This window comes from Camellia sinensis, chromosome 7 (genome assembly GCF_055761805.1).
Source record: "Camellia sinensis isolate YWXY chromosome 7, ASM5576180v1, whole genome shotgun sequence".
Lineage (NCBI taxonomy): Eukaryota > Viridiplantae > Streptophyta > Magnoliopsida > Ericales > Theaceae > Camellia > Camellia sinensis.
Genome location: NC_138967.1, coordinates 71881145 through 71903332, shown reverse-complemented (window position 1 = coordinate 71903332; position 22188 = coordinate 71881145).

Sequence of the window (22188 nt, the reverse complement as noted above, 5' to 3'; positions counted from 1 at the left end):
TACAGAATATGAACTGGACATATTTAAATTAAATTGTACAAAATTTGAAGAGGTGCAAACAGATTTGAATTTAAACAGATTTTATTTTACCAAAAAAAAATTATATTCAAATGTTTTTGGTCCCAAAAAGATAGGTATTGGGCCGAACAAGCCCAATCCAACTTGACACTACACACCTGCACCAAAGCCCAGGCTAACCCACCTGATCGGACGGCGGTGGAGCGCTCGTTTGTGGTTATTTTTTGGTCCAATGGGTCTAGCCCAATTTGTCCATAACCTCTCCTTTCTACAAACTTGGGGTGCTTCTTGGGGCCCTCCCCAAGTTATAATCCCATGCCTTATAAACTCATAAAATTCTTCCCACCAAATCAATATGGGACAAGCCTTAAACCATACCTTTAAGAAATTTCTACAAAAACTCCATTTCCATGGAGCTTACTTTGGCTTCAATTTTCCATTCACGCGATAATGATTTTGAGCAACCAAATCTACTACGTGAATCACAACGCGGCATAGAATGCGTTACCACTTAGACCCGTCAAATTTGGCGCACGGGTCCCACCTAAAGATTAGACCAAAGTTTAGAAAAAATTCTATTTTTCCAGATTTTTTCAAAAACCATTTCTAACAATTTTTCCAATTCCTATTGAATCACTTCAATCCAGTATTGGAGGAGAGAGATATATCCAAAATACCGAAAGCTGTGCAGAGTGACTTCTATTGTGGGATCGCAACAATTCTAGCTTTTCTTTTTTCAAATCTCATGTGTTGGGAACTCGGGTTGAACTTTGTTTCTTGAGTTTTAAATACTTCAAATTAAGGTCAATTTCATCTCGCATGAATGACCTAGACATATACAAACTCATTAAAACCGTCAAGTAACAATAATTCAAAGACTGTATGTTAAGGGGCCTAAATGTGTGCATTTAGGCACCTATCAAAGCCCATTAGTTGTTCAAGAGTATTATCACACTAGATTTCATCATCGGGAAGCACTTGAGATGTCAAAGTCTTATGGTCAGTCAAAATTGAGTGTCTATAGTATTAAAATCCTAATTTACATGAAATAGTTAACCATCAAAGTATTGAAGAAGTAAAAAACTAAGGCATCCATAATAGAGGTTCCCGAGCTGGTTAAAGAATTCCATTTATAAAACAAATCTAGAATGACAAGGATTTAATAACCAACAATTGCCTTGGCACATACCTCCAACAGATGTGAACATTAAGTTGCCCTATAAATAAAGCGATGCTATTCCAAGTTTGGGACTGAAAAGAAAAACCCTCCATCATTTGGACTCTTTGCACTCGAGTCCTTTTTTTTTAAACTCTTACCTATACTCAACAAGCCCAGAGTTCTAGCAAATAGTAGATTCACCCAAAGTGTTGCCTACCTCGAAACCTGTGATGGGTACAAACTCTTATTTGTGTATCACACCATCGTTATGGGATTACTCTTCATTTGTTATTATATCTAATTCCGTACTGTCAACCAGGATAGAATTCTAGAGATTAATCCTGGCTAATGATTCTATACATATGTAAATATATGTAATATTATCATCCCTAGAATGATCTATAATAAATTTACATTAATACCTGATAAATATGTAAATATATGTAGTATTACATTACCATAGACACTTGGCACCTCTGAGTGTTTTTCAATGATGAAACAATTACATTTCTAATGCAGTGATGCTCATGGACCTTTGACTCTCTAACCTTGAGTTTTCGAAACATTTTTATGCCTTAACCAAATGTTTTAAAAAATAATTTCAAAAAGGATATGTGAGATGGGTATTCATGCACCCGACCAATCCGAAATTTACCAGTTTTCAATAAAAGTTAGAGGTATTTATACGAAAATCCCCCAAACTGTAGTCCAATATCGCTTTAACCTTCTGAACTAAAAAACAATTAGGCCTCCTTAACTATCAAAATATATCATATATACCCCCTTTGTCTTTCATCCATGAATAAATCACCAGATTGAAGGTCGCACACTAAGATTTTTGTTAGTTTATGATCAAAGTACCCTTTAGTAGTGGATTAATTACGTGGAGATCCCTTGGTAATAAAGTATCATTTTATGCCCTAAACTATCACTGAGTATCATTCTACCCCTTTAAGTATAAAAGCGTACAATTTGACCTTTCAACTATCAAACTATTACGTTTTGCCTTTCAAGTCCATCAAAAGCCAATACAAAATTTCATATTTTATGGCTTTTTTTTTTTTTTTTTTTTTTTTTTTTTTTTTTTTTTTGGAAATGGGGTGGATATGTGAAAGGATAGGACTAGAGTTTCTTGTGGGTTTTATTTTTATTTTTATTTTTTTTACAAAAATTAAAAAAAAAAATTGTAATGATTTTTGATAAAACATGATGCATAAGATAGTGTTTTATCTACCAAACCAACCTTTGTCTTCCTCTCTAAATATATATGCTACCCAATTTTCGAAAATTAAAATAAAAAGGTTATACTAGAGCAATTATATTGATGTGACATTGCCACTTATAAGCCCATTTAATCAAAAGTTTTGTTTGTCAAAATATAGTATGTGAAAAAGAAAAATTCAACATGAATGTGCTTTTCGTCATCATAATTTATACGCTTTCCTCCCATATTTGTAAACCATGGAAATCATTGTGTCTACTTAGTTGGGAGTTGAGGAGTTTCCAGGTTTCCACATTGGAAAAAGGGGTAATAAAGTGACCAACAATATCATGAATATGGATTGGATTCTTTCCAGTTGAGATATGTAACTGGACGGTTCAATTCGGCTCACTATAAGCCCATTTTGGACCTATTTTAACGATCTAAATATTTATTTTGTAGGGCCCTCTAAGGAGATCGTACATACCAAAAATTAGTTCGATCGAACATAGGGAACAACTCGATTAGAGCATATTTGTTTGAAAAATAATTAACAGACAACATAATTTTGAAAGTAGTCAATTGGTTATTCTTTAGGCAAATGTGATCAAATTAAGTAGTTCTAGCGCTTGATCGACTTGATTTTTAGTATGCATAATCTCCTTAGAATGCCCTACAAAATGAGCAGTTTAGATTATTAAGACGGGTCCTAAATGGGCCTACAGTGAGCAAGATTGGACCGTCCAATTGGGTATCCCAACTAGAGAGGATCCAATCCAGAATGAATTTTCATGATTTTGTATGGGAAATGAACCATTGCACAATTTGAGAATTAAAAGTCGATAGAATTTGACTTGTTAGACAAATATAAAATTTTCAGTGTTCACAAACTTTAAATTTTTTTTAAAGTATTTTTTTCTAGATATATATTAAGATTAATATTCAAATTTCATATATAAAAAAAACTCCAGTTGGTATATTGTTTTTCTTCTTTTTCTTGAATTTTACTAAATTTGAGCACATACACATTACGTATAGATAATAATCTAAAAATTATCATATGCATCAAGAAGACCACATGATCATGTGCCCATGTAAAAATACACCTGATAATCACAATTCCTAGAAGACATGATTATTACTCCTGATAATCACAATTCAACCAATTGGGCTAACTCAGTTGGTCACCTTTGTACACTTTTATTTAGAAGGTTAGTAGGTCAATCCTTACTAAATGCAAAGATTGATAATTTCTCTCATGTAATGGGCTTTGTGGTGTAAATTATTTATTTCTCATTGTGGGGTTCTTTCTTAAGTTAATTATTTGGCTAGTGGGATGGTAGTTTCTTTCTCATTATGGGGGCCAATTTTATCGTTCAATGTTACTAGAAGAATCCCTTTTGGTCTTATAAACCCATTTACAACCAATGGCCTTAGTTTCTTTTGGTAACTCAACAAGATCCCAAACTTTGTTTGTGGCCGTTGATTTCATCTCTTCTTTCATGGAATCATACCATAAAGTAGAATTGATTCCATTCATGGCTTGTGAAAATGAACTAGGATCAGCTTTAGGTCTAGCATCAAAGTCAGATTCTTGTAGGTATACAAAGTAATTGTTAGAAATCGCTGATTTGTTTTCTCTTGTGGATCTTTTTACTCCCACTAGTTCATTTAAATTTTGAATAGGAGGTTCTGTATTGATTTGTTCCTCATAGAGTGGTTGTTTTTGTATTGGTTGTTCTTCAATGATATTTGGAATAACACTTGGAACAATAACCAATTCCCCAATTGGTTTCTCAATGGGTTCCCTTATTTCCACGAATTCTATGACACGAGAAAAACCACTTCCACTTGACTCATGATCCTCAAGAAATTTTGCATTTCTAACTTCAACAATTTTAGGTATGTGTGAAGGACAATAAAATTTGAAACCTTTGGAGTTTTCATCATAACCAATGAAAAGACCACTAACTGTTTTGGGGTCCAATTTCTTTAAGTGTGAGTTATAAACCCTCACCTCAACTAGATAACCTCATATGTGCAAATGTCTTAAGCTTGGTTTCCATTCTTTCCATAATTCAAAAGGTGTTTTAGGAACAACTTTAGATACAACCCGATTGAAGACATATACAGCGGTTTTCAAAGCTTCACTCCACAAATTTATGGGAACATTGGAATAACTAAGCATGCTCCTTACCATGTCCATAAGTGTATAGTTCCTTCTTTCAGTTACACCATGTTGTTGTGGTGTACCAAACATTGAATATTGAGCCATTATGCCTTCTTCTTTAAGGAACCTAGCAAATGGACCAGGTATTTGTTCGAATTCTGTGTACCTTGCATAATATTCTCCACCCCTATCTGATCTCATGATTTTAATGTTCTTTCTTGTTTGTTTTTCTACCTATGCTTTATAGGCTTTAAAAGCATCAAGTGCCTTAGCCTTATCAAATAAAAGATAGAGATACATATATCGTGTACAACCATTAATAAATGAGATAAAATATCTCTGACCATTGAAATAAGGTGGAGTAAATGGTCCACAGAGGTCTGTGTGTATGATATCAAGAATATTAGAACTCCTTGTGGCACATTTAGTGGACTTGTTGGTTTGCTTTCCCTTAATGCAATCCACACAAGTACCAAAATCAATAACATTAAGAGCATTTAACACTCCATCATTCACTAATCTTTTTATCCTTTACATTGAAATATGTCCCAATCTCCTATGCCATAACATAGAGTTCTTATTGGTAATACTTCTTTTTATGCCAATTCCATCATGCAATGTTAAAACACTATTTTCATATGAAAGATCTAAATCAAATTTATATAAACCATCAGTTAAAAAACCACTGCCAATAATGGCATTATTTTTCAATAAATTGAAACTCGAACTAACAAAATTAAATGTATATCCAAACGGTACTAATTTTCAAATCGATTGTCACACCCCAAACCTGGGTATGACCGGCCGTGGCCCACAGGGACTTAGCCCAAGGCACACGTAAGCCTAAACATGAACCCAAAATCATATTGAACATACAATAGTCCAGTAATAAATAACCAAACTCAAACCAGTGACATACCACAAGTATAAACGGCAAAACCAACCGTAATCAATACCATCCAAACTTAAGAGATATAAACAGCCCACATCTCAAAATAATCCTAAATGAACCTCAATAAAAATAAAAATAAATATGCACAAACTTGACATAACAATCTAAAACAAAATAAATGAATGTCCTAGAGGTCCATGCAATTGAGTCCCCAATACGCCATGAGTCCACTCTAAATCCTTCTAACACCTGGAAATGATAAACAACTAAGTTAGCTGATAGCTCAGTGAGTAGCAACATGAATAGTAAATAAAGTTTTGAAAACAGGATTCAATTTCAAAATAAGATATATATTATAGAAACTAGATTGGCATACACTTTTCATAAAGATAATCTGTTTCAACAAGAAGGTTCCACAGTTCAACAGTTAAAATACTCACGTTTCTCAAGAATATGATAAATGGCATTTTCCACTTAAAATAGATTACAAGATGAACACCAATAGTTTTCGGGGTACCAAGAATAACAAGAAACATGCCATACAATTCTCAAGGCAATAAGCACGTTGGATCCAATATCGAACCAAGAGTTATCATCGAGGTGGAAACCCTGGCCTTTTCTTTAAGACGATCTAATTGAAGGTCACCTAGCCCAACTCAGGTCTTTTCCTTATAATCGTTCAGCACTAGAGTCATCACGACTCAACCCGGATCTTTTCTCTAGTGGCTAGAGTCACCACACACAGTGGAATAATTTCACTGGACTAAAATATACATATGGTCCCGATAATCAATACAATTCAGTTTCGCAAAACATGGTAGTTCACCATTATAACCATGAGACCATAACAAATAGTTTATAGTATGCCAAGTTTACACATGTTTCAAAATAATTTAATTCCATTAATAATATAATAGATTATCAAAATAGTTTAGTCCTGAAATAACAATTTAATTTTCCAACAATTCAGGGTAGGGGAACATTTATAAAAAATATGTAGCGTGCAACTATTCACCTGAAAACAGAACAATGTAATCCTCGAATAGAGTATAAAAGTCCAACTAGTGCCCTGAACTAAGTACTACACATCACTACTAATTTAAAAATACTAAAGAATAAGAGCTAAGTAACCTCAAACAAAAGCGCAATAATATGGCTCAACCCAACTCACTGTTATTCTTAAAATAATACCTAAGTTCATGTTTTTCAAGGTCTCAAATTACTCAAGACATGGGTTCAGATTGAAACTTAATTAAAAGTAACTTTAAGATAAAACATAATTTTAAACAAGTTTTATCAATTTATTCGCTAACTTTGAAAATTACAAAACCCACTCCACGCTTTTTGAAAAAACTTCAAAACCCTCCAGCTATCAACTAATATATCCTAAGTTTCAAACCCAAATGGTTTGACTTGATTTGCTTCTCAAAATAATTATTTACAATTAATTATATCCAAATAGGTTGTTTTCTACAGTACTTTAAAGAAATTAATGGTTCTCTTAGTATACACAAGCAATCAATGCAAGGCCAAAAATGTAAGAAACTAGACTTGCAACCGGTTCTAATAACGCTGATTTGATAATTTTCAGATTTATACCCAAAGAGAACGACACTTTTGAAGTTACTGTTTTATATCATTTTTTTAGACATATTTGAACGCACCGGTTAATATAGATTTTGACTCCCAAAAATTATGAGAAAATTCTGATATGTAATTCAATATGTAATTAATCTACTGTAAAAATTTCAATTCAAAATTCATCATTTGGATATGGTTTCCTGATTTTTAAAGTTTGTGATTATGTATAGAATTCTTATGTAATGACTTTAGCTCCTTAATTCGCTTTAAAATTTTGCATGACAATAATATACACCGAATACTATCCCAATCAGCCAATCCATTACTTTTTCTTCCAACAACTCACAGCACCCACATGCACCATAACTATGTATACAACATGCTATAATAGAACAAGAATAGATTTATTGTTACCTTAGAGTTGTTGAGCCACAATGGTGCTTTCTATCCCTCTCTCTTTTCTATCTCTTGCTCTCTTTTCCTCTCACACATTGCTACTAGCTGCTGCTATAGTGTTGTTAGGAACCCTAGGGTTGTTATATATATATATATATATATATCTAAACAAAACTCTAAATAATTATCCTTTGTTTTATATTTTTTTTGTTCTCTCACCATTAATTTAAATAAATATAACTATTATTAAATCAAAATAAACTTGCTAATTTGCCCCCTATATTTTTTTTTTATTTTATAATAAATCTTGCCTCTAAATTGAAGACTTCTACCATAAATTTATTTTAGGTTTAAAATTAATTAAAAGACCCTCTGTAGACACTCCATTTTTGACCGTTCTAAAGACTTGGACGTCATCGATTGAGTGCTCGATGACTGCGCATGTTCGCGCTTGTTTGGAGTCCCCGAGGTTTTCGGTTGCATGCCTTGCCCCTGAGTCTCTGAACTCTCTTGGTTTTGTGCTTGTTTTAAGCCAAACCTTGGTGCCCCTTTTGCCTGGAGGGAGAAGTAGGGGTGTAGTCCAGTTTTCTCCCCTGCCAGCCAGTTTTCTCCCCTATAGACCACTTTTGGTGGTCGGTCAGCTAGGGTGGGTGGTCGGTCGACCAGCCTAAGTGGTCTGCAGCCTGCCACCACCTTCTCCTCTCTTTGTAGACCATTTTTCTCTCCTGCCAGCTAGTTTTCTCCACTGTAGACCACTTTTGGTGGTAGGTCAGCTAGGGTGGGTGGTCGGTCGACCATCCTAAGTGGTTTGCAGCCTGCCACCACCTTCTCCTCTCTTTGTAGACCTTTTTTCTCCCCTGCCAGCCAATTTTTTCCTTTGTCGACCATCTAAGGTGGTCGGTCGACTAGGTGGGGTGGTCGGTCGACCACTTTGAGTGGTCTACGGCCTTTTTTCTGCTTTCGCAGATATTTTTGGTGCCAGTTGTTAAGCACAGAATGCATCCTCCCTACACGTGTAGGGAGGGATTCATGCAAGCTTTTGCTTACATTTTCTATAAGATTGGAGCTCTCTCCCCCTTCCAAAAGGTTCAGATTTTTAGAGAACAAAAATATCCCTTTCTCTCTAGAATTCACTCTCTCTCTCTCTCTCTCTCTATATATATATATATATATTGTGCTCTACAGTGCTTGAAATTAGATTTTCTTCACATTTTTGCACATAACCTCCTAGCCAAACACCACCATCTTTGTTGCTGAGGTTCTTGGAGGGTGTATTTGAGTTGTAAAAGCTGGTTTTGAGCTCAAGAAGTTGCTGTTCTTGTTGTTCTTCAAGGGTGAGTCCTATTCCCCATTTTAAGCTTTATTTTGATTACATATTTGGCCACCTTTGCATGCTTTTCTTTGGCCTAAGCTTCAACTACAAAAAGTTCTACCTTTAAGTGCTTAAAATGTTTGTTTAAGGCCTAGTTTGAGTTAGGGGTGGTTTACCCCCTTTAGTGGCTTGTTTTGCCTTGCTTTGTGCCATCTTTTAAGGCCTTTGGGACCATCTATTTTTGGCCTTCTTACCACTGAAATTCAGAGGAATTTCAGTGGTAGACATGTGTTTTGAGGTCCCAAATGGGTAGGGGTTGTCCCCACTCCTCTTCTCTTGTTTGGATGTGTTGATGGCCCATCAAAAGAGCATGTGTTTCTACTTCTTTGTGGCTTTGTTTAGGCTCATTTTTGTGACTTTTCAGACCTAACATAACTCTGTTTTTGGCTGTCTTGGTCACCTCTTGCATGCTTATTGCACTTGTAGTGTAATCCTACTTGTAGCCTTGCAAAGTACCATGTCTTTGTGCCTTGAATTTGCTTAGTTAAAGCATGTTTTTAGCCATTATTTTCCATGTCATAACTTTGTTTTGGGTTGGTTTGGTTGCGTCTTGCATGCTCCTTGCACTTGTAGTGCAATCTTGTTCACTAGCCTTGTGTATTTGGTGTTTTAGCCCTTTGATCTAGCATGTGTATGCTCTACTCCAGCACATTTTTGGCTATGTTTTAGCATGCTTTAGGTCTGATTTGAGTGGTTTTGGTCATGCATGCTTGACTTTGCATAACTATAGTGTATTCGGCTTTGCTAGCCTTGCACTTTGGGACCTCTAACATGTCATATTTGAGCTTTTTGCATGTCATAGCATCATTTGGCATGTTATTTCAGACCATATATCTCTGCCATATTCTTGCATTGATCATGAGCTAATTTGTATGCATGCTTGTCTAAGCTTTTGGGCTACCATCTCAGCATGTTTTTGGTCTTATTTTTCCATGTTACAACTTTGCTTTTGGTTGGTGGAGTCACTTCTTGCTTGGTTTTGGTGCTTGTAGTGTAATCCCACTCATTGGCCTTGCATGCTTAGTGTTTTGGCTTACCATGCTAGCTTGTTTTGGCTACACTCCATGTTTCTAGCATTGTTTTGACCTGCCTTAGGACTGTTTTGAGTCGTCTTGGTCCTTTGGGGTTTGCTTGATATGGCTATGGTGCAAGTACCTTAGCTAGTCTTGAGTTTTGAGCACCATAGCATGCTATACTTGTGATGGTTGCATGCCTTGGCATCATTTAACATGTTATTTCAGAGCATATACATGTGTCATGTTCTCACTTCTTTCACTCCTTGAGAGCTTTTGAGAGTTGTGCTTTTGTGCCTTATTTGTGAGCTACCAAAGGAGCATGAATTTCTACTCTTTTGAGCCTTAGCTTGAGTATGTTTTTGCTACTGATTTGCCATGTTGTGGCTCTGTTTTGGGCTGGTTTGGTCGTCTAAGCTTGATAGTGCATGCCTCTTTTGTTATATTCTTTGCTAGCTTTAATGTTCTTAGCTCTTAGCACGCATTGCATGAGTTGTTTTAATGTTTTAGCATCTTTAGCATGCCATTTTAGTGTTGGAGTATGTGCCATTGCATCCCACTAATTCACTCTTTCAAAACTAGAGGACTCTCACTTTTGGACCTAACTGATTAAGGGACTAATTGGTAATCTAAAATGTGTAAACAAAGTTGAATCAAGTAAAACATGGCCAAGATAACATGTTGTGTTGCATTGCATGTGTTTGGATCGGATGTTAATCCAAACACAAGAAACGAGGGACATTTCATACTTGAAGTGATGAAACGTGCCTTATTTCTTGGTCGCCGACGCCCTTGATTGTGCATGATAGGGTGGAGGCCTGTTAAGTCTTATTTGTGCATTCATTGAGTTTTGCACAAGCTTGATCCTTTGGCCACCATGCATTGAAAATGCTTGGTTAGTGGCTCGAGAGTCAAGTGCCATACTCCTTTGAGCTTGAGATATGATAAGGAGTGTGGAAGTGCATACATTTCCTTGCAAATACATTGTCTTGCCTCTGTCTATGCTCTGTTGCAGCAATAGGAGGAATTTCAGCCCTCAAGGTGTTCTTGAGATCCGAAAGAAGCAATATGGAAATCGGCGTACTTTTCAAAGGTTCGAAAGAGTGCAAACAGAGGCGTCTTGAGGCAAGGCGGTGGATTTCCGGGAGGACGCAACCGAGCATGCATATCTCCCTCACCCGTGAGGCCATTTATCGCTTTTGTTAGCTAGTTATAGTTAATTACCTGTGCTGTAATTAATTTAGCTTAGTGCTTTGTAATATTCTAATTAGCTTAGATTAGCTAGTTATTCAATTTGGCTTGTAATAATTAATTAGCTAGAATAGTTAGTTAATTAGTTGGTTTGTAATAGTTAGCTTAATTAGTGTAGCTAGTTAGCTTTCATTTTATTCGGACCCTCCGTCGAGAGGGAAAATGTTGTAATAAGTGTGCGTGTGTGTGTGAATGTCTTCTCACCCCACGTCTTTCTCCCTTTTACTTATCAGCTTTTGATGGTTAGTTTAAGGCATATTTTAATTAGCATACCTTATGCTTGCATGTTTGCATCATTCATTTGTATTGCATGCACTGGGCTCGGCGCATCATTCAAACTGCATTGTATTTCAATTCCTATTTGCATACATGTATCAATTGTTGCATTTCGTATGTCATGATTAGATAGTCGAGCCTACTTAGTTGCATTTTGCATGTGCTGCATTAGGCATCTTAACATAGCTAGGATCATGCATTGATTTCTAACTAGCTTTTGTTTTGGCTTAGAGTACTCGGTGAGTCTTTACGGTTTAGCATTTTGCATGTGTGTAAATGATTGCCATAACAGCATGCTTGCCATGAGGCTATTTGCTTAACTGCTATAACTGTATGAATGCCTGCGGATGAAGGCTTCATTGCTTGAATTGGAACAATTCATCAAAATGTGAGTTTTAAGCCCACTTGAAATGGCAAATCATCATGTTTTAAGCCCACCTTGTTTGGTGGCAAATCCGCGCTTTAGCCTACTTGCAAGTAGCAATTCCAAACCATTTTCGAAAAACAAACATGAGGTGTTTTGTTCCAAATCAAGCGATTTAGTCTATACTTGTGTGCTGTGCGCATCACGTAGTAAGTTAGCTAATAAATTGGAGTAAGAACGCATGTGTTTTCAAAAACAACATATCATGTTTAGTAGAGGCTGATCCTTTGATCGGGCGAGCGGGGGTGCTCATTTCATGACCTTCCCCCTTCGTACCCAAGTTCCCGAGCCGAGGCAACTTTGGTGACGACGGACACATGGCCTTAGGCACGAGTCAGAGTTTCCTAAATTTTCCAAAACAAAATATTTAGGTGGCGACTCTGAAATCTGGCAAAGCAGTCCATGTTTGGCGCTTTTGATTCAAAATTGATTTTTCAAAATCAATTGCCGAATTTGGACTATTTGGTGATTTATCAGTCTTACATTGCACTTTGTGAGATTAGATTCAGAACCGTGACAGGAGTCCGAACTATAGTAGTTAGAACCCAATTCGCGCCCTCGCACGCGGAGCGAGTTCGGGACGGTCTACACCTTCAAACAATATTTAATTTGTACTTTAAGATTCAGAATCAAAATATTTGAGATTGTAAAATGATTATTACTTAATTATTTATTTGATTTGTATATTCGGGTTCCCACATCGATAAAAAGTGTTTTCAAGATCCAGAATAAAGCCATAATTTAAAATTAGTCTAAAAGTCCCCACAACCTCCACATGTGAATGCATTCCATTTCCCGAATAGATGCCTTGTTCACTTGTTGTCAGTTTCCTTAGGCTAAGAAAGCCCTACCAGAATCAATCCACTATGTATTATCAAGAGCTTTAACAAAGTTATATTCATAACACACAAGAGAGAAGAGATTACCCTTTTTCTCAAGCCATTTCTTATATTTAGGACAATCCTTCTTCATGTGTCCCTTTTTCTTGAAAAAGAAGCATTCACCTTTATTGCCATAACGTTTCGTTTGCACTTTCTTGTTATTCTGTTGTGTAACAATTTTGTCCTTTTGGTCTTTTCCTTTTCCATGAAATGCAAGATTGGCAATCTCCAGTTTTTCATGCTTCAATTTCTCTTCCTTTTGAACACACATGGCCAAAAGTTCATTTACTTACCATTTCTCCTTCTGTGTGTTATAGGAAATTTTGAAGCGCTATAATCCATAGGAAGAGAGTTAAGGATAAAATGTACTAAGAACGACTAAGAAATATCTATCTCAAATGTTTTAAGTTGAGTTGCAACGTTCCGCATTTTCATAATGTGTTCATGCACACCTTTAGAACCATTAAGCTTCATGCTTGAGAGCTTCTTCATTAGGGTGTTGGCTAATGCCTTATTATATGTCACAAATTGCTCTTCAATAGCCTTCATGAAGACCATTACCTTGTCGCAGTCAGGGATTGAACCTCTAATGCCCTTACTGATATGGGACTTAATGAGTATCAAACTTAAGTGATTAGATCATTCCAACCACTCATAAGAAGCCCTCTCAATTAGCGCACTTGATTCCATGGAAATAAGTGGTTCATCCACACGAAGCGCCAAATCAAGGACCATGCACCCCAAAGTCAAAAGAATTTTATCTTTCCTGTCAGAAAAATTTTCTCACTCAAAAACGGAATATGAGATGATTCAGAACTCAATAATGTAGTAGGAATAATTGCAACAACCAAGAACAAATCATGCTATGAAATAATAAAGTAAATTCTTATATCCCTACGGGTAAATATTGCAACATGCATCGAATCTACTTAACTGTATTAATAAGACTAGTAAATATCTCTCACCAAAATAAAAAAATTCCATTATCTATGGACATAGGAAATTTCTATTTCGATATTTAACTAACTATCTTATTCCAGATAAATTAATAAACAATTACATCCCTGTGGGTAAAAATAATTAATTCTACTAGTTTAAATGCAAGTAATACGATGCCATCTAATGTAATTATTTTCTTAATTTATACACATTACAATAATTTAAGATGTTGTGGCTATTCTCAAATTACTATAGTGCTAAACCATCTTATAAATTAGACATAAAAAAACCTTTAATAAAACAAAACACAAATCCATAATGGTCCCAAGATATTATACTTAATTTCTGTAAATAGGTCATTTTGCACCACAAAAAACTTTGAAACAAATTGTTCACAAAACAAAGTTATCAAACATCATGTAAATGTATAGATAATAAAATATGTGTTTTCTATATATCTATACAGAAAATAATATTCTATTCATGTCACTATGATGGATTCGAAAGGTAAATCATTAAAAGAATTAAATAATGCATGATTTAATTCATTATAATATTATGAAAATATGTGCATATACAGTAATAGCATATACCTACACAACTATCAATAGTTAAAAGACTTTATAAAATATTTCAAATAATTCATCTGCATACTGTAAATAAATTAAATTTTAAAATAATTTCTTTTAAATCCATTCCAATTTCATGTACAGTTTGCTAAAGGATAACAATTATTTAATTACAAAACATGATGTGACTGGCATAATATTTATATACACATTGTGAATATGTCAACAGATTATATATATCATTAACAGATAGAAGACATAGTCTAGAATAAATATATAATCAAACTAGTAATTTTTCGATAGACAAACAATTTTGTTTGTAATATAAAATATTTAAATAAAACAAGTTATGATTTCAAGGCATCTCAAAGAGACAACACGTCAAAAAAATCCAAATTTAATAGTATAATTTTAATCGGATGCAAATAGACAAGTTCATGCTAACTATTTATGTAAACCTATTATATATTTAATGTTACATTTTCTAATATATAATCAATATGTATACTGAAAAACATGGATTTAGAAGTAAGCTCTGATACCACAATGTAAGAAAAAATCATACACATATATAATGTTATCATAGTATAGACATACAGCGTAATAAAATTACACTAACCTCCTCTAACCATTGTTGATCAAGTTGTGTGATGTGTGTATATCTTCTGAATCTCTCAATATTATATTACTTACTCACACTTTAGGAATAAATGTCGTCTAACCTATGCAGAACTTGAATGCCTCATTGGTGGAAAACCACAGGCCTATTTATAGCTGCTAGGTTAGGGACCTTTATCAGATAGATACTTTATCAGAGAAACCTTATTACTTTTCTTCCATCAAGGAAACTTATCAATTAGTAGAAATTGATAGGCCTTAGCCAAACCACTGTTAGACTTCTTAGTGTTTAGGAGACCTGAATTATTATCACCCATAACCTTAAATAATTAATAAAATAAAAGATAAATATACATGAAAGGACAAATATACAAATAATACATAATATATACTTTATATAATTAATGTGTACGTGGGCCAGATTAAGTCTCTTATTGGGAGACTTGGCTTACACACTAGGCATTCAAGTAAGTCACAACACAACCATTTCTTTTATTTTCCTCTTTCAAATACATGTTCTTAGAGGTTCCAAACATTATTTTTAGATGTGTTTTAATGGTGTTCTTGTGTTAAAAATAAAAAGAGTTGAGCCTTGTTCCACCCTTGTGTTTTCTCTCAAAAGGTGTAAAACTATTCTATTCTACACCTATCTCACATAATTTCCAAAAGCACACCTTCAATCCAAATTTTTGAGTTTAATATATATTATTTAGCATGTTTTCATCATGATATAATTGAAAAATTATTCATGGTTACCCTTTTTTCTTACTTTTTCTCTTATTTTAAGTTTTGTGCTTAAAGAACTAGTATTTACAGCGCACTTGCAAAAATTCTACAAAAAGGCAAGAAAATATCCTTAACCTCATTTTTATGTCAAAACCTTTATCTAAGTGTTAGATTTCATGGGGAAAAAGTTTTATCAGAAAAGAGTAAGTGGCTTGAGAGAAAACTCGATTTTCGTATCAGTTAACAAATCTGGATAGCGCTGCAGTATTTCTTAAATAACTAAAAATCTAGGAAATCTATGCCACTTCTAAAAAATGTTTTGAAAACTAGATAAAATTCTATACAAATAACAGGATGGCCAAGTTGAGAAAAAAAAATCTTAAAATGTCTCTTTAATTGCAATCTTTAAAGTGCATCAAATCTGGAAATTTACTTTTGTTGATGAATTTATATTCTTAACTTCATGGATGTGCTTATTATCACTTGATTCATGCTTTGGTATGATATCTACATTGCTGTGTCGATATTTCTTTACCATGATACTGTAGACACCCCATTTTTAATGACCCTTACGACTTGGATGTCATCGCTTGCACACCCGATGATGAGTTTGTATGCTTGTCAAGTGCTCGAAGTCCTCAGCGAAATGCCACAGTTTTGAGCCTTTCAAACCTTGCACCTTTTGGACCCAAAACCTTAGCTCTTCAAGCCTGCAACCCTTGGTGGCCTACCGGCCACCTTTTTGGGCTGCCGGCCATCACTCTTGGTTACCGGCCACTAGTGATGGCCGGCCATCAGTGTCTTTTGCAGATATTTTGTGACAGCTGTGCCAGCTGTTTGCACAGATGCTTGCATCTACTCCCACGAGTAGGGCTGGATGTTCTTGAGGGAAATTCATGTTTTCTATATATAGAGAGCCTTCCCTTTTGCCATGGGATTAGAAAATTTTGGAGCAAAATTTTTCCTCTCTCTTTTTCTTCAATTCTCTCTCTCTAGCAAATTCCTTAGTCTTTGCCTATACACTTTTCATCTTTGCCTATATGCTCTTAACAAAACCTCTTTATCTTCAAGTTGAGGTGTCTTTGAGCCTTGTTTGAGCTCTTGAGGGTGTGTGTGCTTTGTTTTATTGCTTGGAATTGAATCTTCTCTTCAAGAGGTATAAGGCTTTGCCTCTTTACTTGCTTTAACTACTCTTTTTCTTTCTATTTTCCAGCTGTTTTTGGGCTGTAAAAACTGTATATTTTTGGGCTGAAGCTTGGGTTTTAAGGCCATTAATGGTTGAGAGGTGATTCACCCTTCTTTGCACCTTGTTTTGAAGGTCTTTCCCCTTGTGTTTCCCATCCTTTTACTATCTATTTTTAAGCTTTTAAACACTATTTTTCAGAATTATTTCAGTGGCCAAAATCATGTTTTGAAGTCCAAATTTTGAGGCGTTAGCCTCTCCTCCTTGTGTCTTGCTTACTAGCCTAGCTTGTGCTATGTTTTAGCTTATTAATCTAGCTTTTTTTTGTCTCAATTCCAACATGTTTTAGGACTATTTTTGGACTGTTTTAGCATTGTTTTTAGTTGATAGTTGCATTTGAGCTTTGTTTTGCATGTTTATAGTGTAATTGTCCTCATAAGTTTGGTGTTCTAGGCCTTAGACACCATCTTATTTGAGTTGATTTGGTTTATTTATGGCTTTCCATACTTGTAATCACTCTTAATCACCTCTGCAACCTCCCTCATTTCTTGGCTTTTGTTTTGCTTTGAAAGTGGTTTCAAACAACTTGTTTGTTTAAACATGAGATTGAGATGTCATGCTTAATGGTTTAAACCCTTTGAGGTTCATTACTAATGGTATGATGTCTCTTTCATGCCCAACACAACACTTGGTTTGAGCCTTCTTTCCAGTAGAGGACTTAAGCTCACGTTTGGACTCAATTTATTAAAGAATGGATGGTAATCTAAAATGAAGTAATAAAATTGAGCCTAAAACGGTGCATGATAATAATTGATTTTGTGTTCAGTTGAACGTTAATTGAACACATGGAAGCTTGAGGCATTTCATGCTCATTACTGATGAAATGATTCAAGTTTCCAAGGTCACCACTTCCCTTGATCAAATCCATGAAAGGGTGGACGTTAGAGTCTTGTTTTGTAGTATTTATTGAAATTGCACATTTTAGTTCAGAAGCCATCATGTAATGGAATTGCTTGAGTTGATAGTTTGTGGACCAAGTTCTGTCTCTCCTTAGATCTGTTCATGATAAGGAGGGGTGAATTGTGCAAACAAACCCTTGAGAACACCCTGTGCATGCTCTGTTTGTTTTCTATTGCAGCAAGATGAATTGTGCAGCAGTGGCCAGCAGGACACTTTCTATGGCCGCCCGGCCATCACTGGCGAGCTGGTAGGCTATCACTCCTGGCCGGCCAACCACTAATGCAAAATCTAGCAGTGTGTTTTTTGAGCAGAGCAAGGTTATTCTGGAAGTGGACAAAGGTGTAAGTGTTCTACTGTGTAACAGAGACCTTCTAGAAGCAAAATAGTGACTTTTCGGGTGGAAATCGAGCACGTGCATGAGCATTCCTCGCATACTGAGCATGTTTAAGTCTAAATATTTAACTTAGATATTTGTTGTAATTAATTAGTTGTAGCTAGTTAATTTTGTAAAGTGTTGTAATTAATTAGCTAGTTAACTAGTTGCTTGATTTCATCTTGTAATTATTTTAATTAGCTAGAATAGTTAATTAATTTGTTGCAATAATTAGTTATGTAGTTTAGCTAATTATTCATTTCGTGTTTGTAATAGTTAGCTTAATTAGCTTAGCTTTAATTAGTTAGCTAGTTAGTTTATTCAGACTTCCTTTCATGAGAGCGCAATGTAATAATGTGTATGTCTTCCATCCACACGTCTTTCTCCCTTTTATTTAATTGCTTACGATGGTTAGATTAAAGCATCATATTTTGTTTAGCATAATCCATGTTTACATCCACTTGTATTGCATGCACCGAGACTCGGTTCATCATTTTAGCTTGCATTATTAGTTTAAATATTTCTTTGAATACATGCTTAGACCGCATGTTATCAAATTGCTTTATTCGACATATTAGTAGCCGATCCTAGTAGTTGCATACCGCATGCGTTACATTAGTCATATCGCATAGTTAGGAATCATGCATCTTTCTAACTTTTTCATCTTTTTTGGCTTGGAGTACGAGGTGAGCCTTTACTCACTTTAGCATAATTGCATGAGTGCTGATGTTGCCATGTCTAGCATGCTTGCCATGAGGCTAAGTGCTTAAGTGCTATAATTGCTTGAATGCCTGCGGATGAGGGCTAATTGCATGAATTGGAATAATTTGAGTAATGTTCGTATGCGATCACTTTTTCAAGTGGTACATATTCGAAACAATTTTCAAAACAAACATGAATCAAGTGCTCTAATTCTTGCAAAGTTAGTCTGTACTTGTGTGTGTGCTCATCACATAGTAATGCTAGCCAAATAAACTGGAACAAGAGCATATATTGTAGATAAGATTCATATTATGATTAGTAGAGGCCAATCTTTGATTGGGCGAGCGACGGTGTTCAATTCATGACATTCCCCTCTCGTACCTAAGTTCCCGAGCCAAGACAATCTTGGTGATGACAGACACGTGGCCTTTGGCACGAGTCATGGGTTTCCTAAATTTCCCTAAACATAATATTTAGGTGGCGACTTTGTATCTGGCAAAGCAGTCCGTTTTTGGTAATTTGATTCAAAAATTGATTTTCCAAAAAGATTAGCCGGATTGGGACTCTTCGGTGATTATCTATTTCACATTGCACTTGTGGAATCAGATTCAGAACCACAGGAGTTCGATACTGTAGGGCTTATTCGACTTCCGAAAAGGGGCCTGAAAAAGTCGAGCTACAGTGTCTGGCGACTCTGCAGGGGAAATTAGAGAGAACATGACTTGAAATTCATGATATGAAATTTTATCTACACTGATATGTTTCTTTGCATTGCATTTGCATTGGTGCGTTTATGTCACACCCCAAACCCGCCCCTAAAAGTTTGGGCATGACCTCTTTAGAGACAGACATGTAACCTGGTAATATAACATACGGGGCCTTATCGGAAGCAGAAAAAAAAAATAGATAAATAATAATGAATAACTAAACTCCATTGAGCTACTCCTACATGCCAGGATCTCATTCATCACATGCATTATACCGGATAAATAAAGTTCCAAACTATATCCCAGAGTATGTAGATACACATTTACAGTTCCAGCCCTAAAGTCGGGCGTTTACAAAAACAAACATGAAAGGTATATACAACAACCTTAGATGGACACTCATAAGCAAACCAACATCTTGACAACTTAAGAAATTAAATGACTTAAACAGTGCTTGAACATATGAAGGTTGACAAAAGGAAGCGGCGTCTTGGCTAGGACTGACCGCCTGATTGGTGACCTACAGAAACAGACATAACAAAGGGTGAGCCGGGCTCAGTGAATAGTAATACATAAATAAACCAATGCTTAACTTGAAACATAATTCATATCAATGAATAAAAAGGTGCAGAGTTCACATAGTTAGTCTGAATTTGTACAAAGTACATAACGGCCTTAGGCCCAATCCTGCAACATAAACATAATGGCTATAAAGCCTTTGAAACATGGTGGCACGAGGCCCTTGAAATGTGTGGCACGAGGCCATTGTAACTTGTGGCATAAAGCCCTTGTAACATATGGCACTAAGGCCCTTGAAACTTGTTGGCATTGAAGCCCTTGAAAGTGGCATAAAGCCCTTGAAAATGGCATGAAGCCCTTGTAAACATATTGGCATTAAAGCCCTTGAAAATGGCATAAAGCCCTTGAAAGTGGCATAAAGCTCTTGAAAATGGCATGAAGCCCTTGTAAACATATTGGCATTAAAGCCCTTGAAAATGGCATGAAGCCCTTGTAAACATATTGGCATTAAAGCCCTTGTAACATATACTTGAAACATACCTGAAACATACGTGAACTCGTAACATACTTGAAACATACCTGAAACACACTTGAACTTGTACATAAGTAAACTTGTAACATAGCTTGTAACATACTTAAGCTTGTATCGTACTCAAACTTGTAACATACTTAAATTTATAACATACGTGAACTTGTAACATGCTTATACTTGTAATATACTTGAACTTGTAACGTACATACACTTGTAACTTAATTATTTAAACCACAGTATTATTACCCCTGGGTAAGGGCCATGTGCTAAGGATATCATGAATTCATTAATTCAAACATAACATATCATAACTAGAGCATTTCTTGATTATTTAGACTTGTTGGCCTTTAGCTCTTACATGTATTGGCATTAAACTTGTTGGCATTTAGCCCAAACATTATCATAGCAAACTTATTTCAGAGTCTTACAGAATTCCAGAATCATAGGAGGGTTGTTTCATTCTTTCTCTTACTTATGTACCTTCCTTGAATCATTTACATAAACATATAACATTTATCTTCCTTGAATCATTTATATACATATAACATTTATCTTCCTTGAATCATTTACAAACATATAACATTTATCTTCCTTGAATCGTTTATATACATATAACATTTATCTTCCTTGAATCATTTACATACATAAGTAACGGAATTAACAGAATACTAATGGCAAGCATTAGCGGTGGTAAGGCGTACTACTACTCACAGTGTTCAGGTGTGTGGTCCGCCCTTGTAGCTAATCCTACACAAGTCACGTAATTCAAACATAATTCATCATAGTATAACATCATTTAGTTCATTAACACCATTTGCAATTCAACATAATAGAAAATAAACCCTTGAATCTCATTTTAACATTCCAAAACCGAGTTCATGTCATCCATATCCTTACTAAATTATTCCCCTAATTTTTCCGTTCCATGATAGCATGAATTCCAACATTTATAACAAAGTTCATTCGCAAATTTTAAACATAATTTCCAAATTCCAAATAAACTTGAACACATCTAATTCAATATCTCAATTTCATTACTCTACTTTCAATTTGGGCCAATTCATTGGTTATCATCATTAGTCAACCTAGGGTTTTAAGGAAATGAGGATTTTTAACAAAAAAATCAAACTTCTTAAATCATCACTTTTAATTCCAATTTTCCCAATGATTCTACATCTAGGATTCCCAATCCATCATTTAAACCCACCAATTTAACTCCCAACATCACAAACCCTAAAACCCCCAATTCTCATACCATACACTACATGCTCAAAATGGAAATTTGTACATTTATATAATGAAGATACCATAAATCTATCTATCAATATAAGTATTGAAGTGGATTAGAACCCCTACCTCAAGAACCAAGCAAGAAAAGTAAGCTTTGAGAAGAATCCTTCGCAATCTCGAATTCCAATCGGTTAAAAGTGTTGATCCTCTCTTGTTCTCCATCCTTGATGTAAGAATCATGGTGGATTGTTGATCAAAGTAAAGGAAATCAAGGTTTTGGGGCTAGGGTTTCGGACCTAGAATGAGAGGAAAGAAGAGGGGAAAAGAAAATATCAAGAATGATCTAGAAATCCCGATTTTAAGCTGCTGTCCCCGCTATTCCCGCTCTAGCATCCCTACACCCGCTCGAGCGGACCTGTCCCCAGCACAGATTTCAAAACTTCAAACATGTATAACTCTCCCATTCGGACTCCGTTTTAGGTCATTCTTGTGTCCA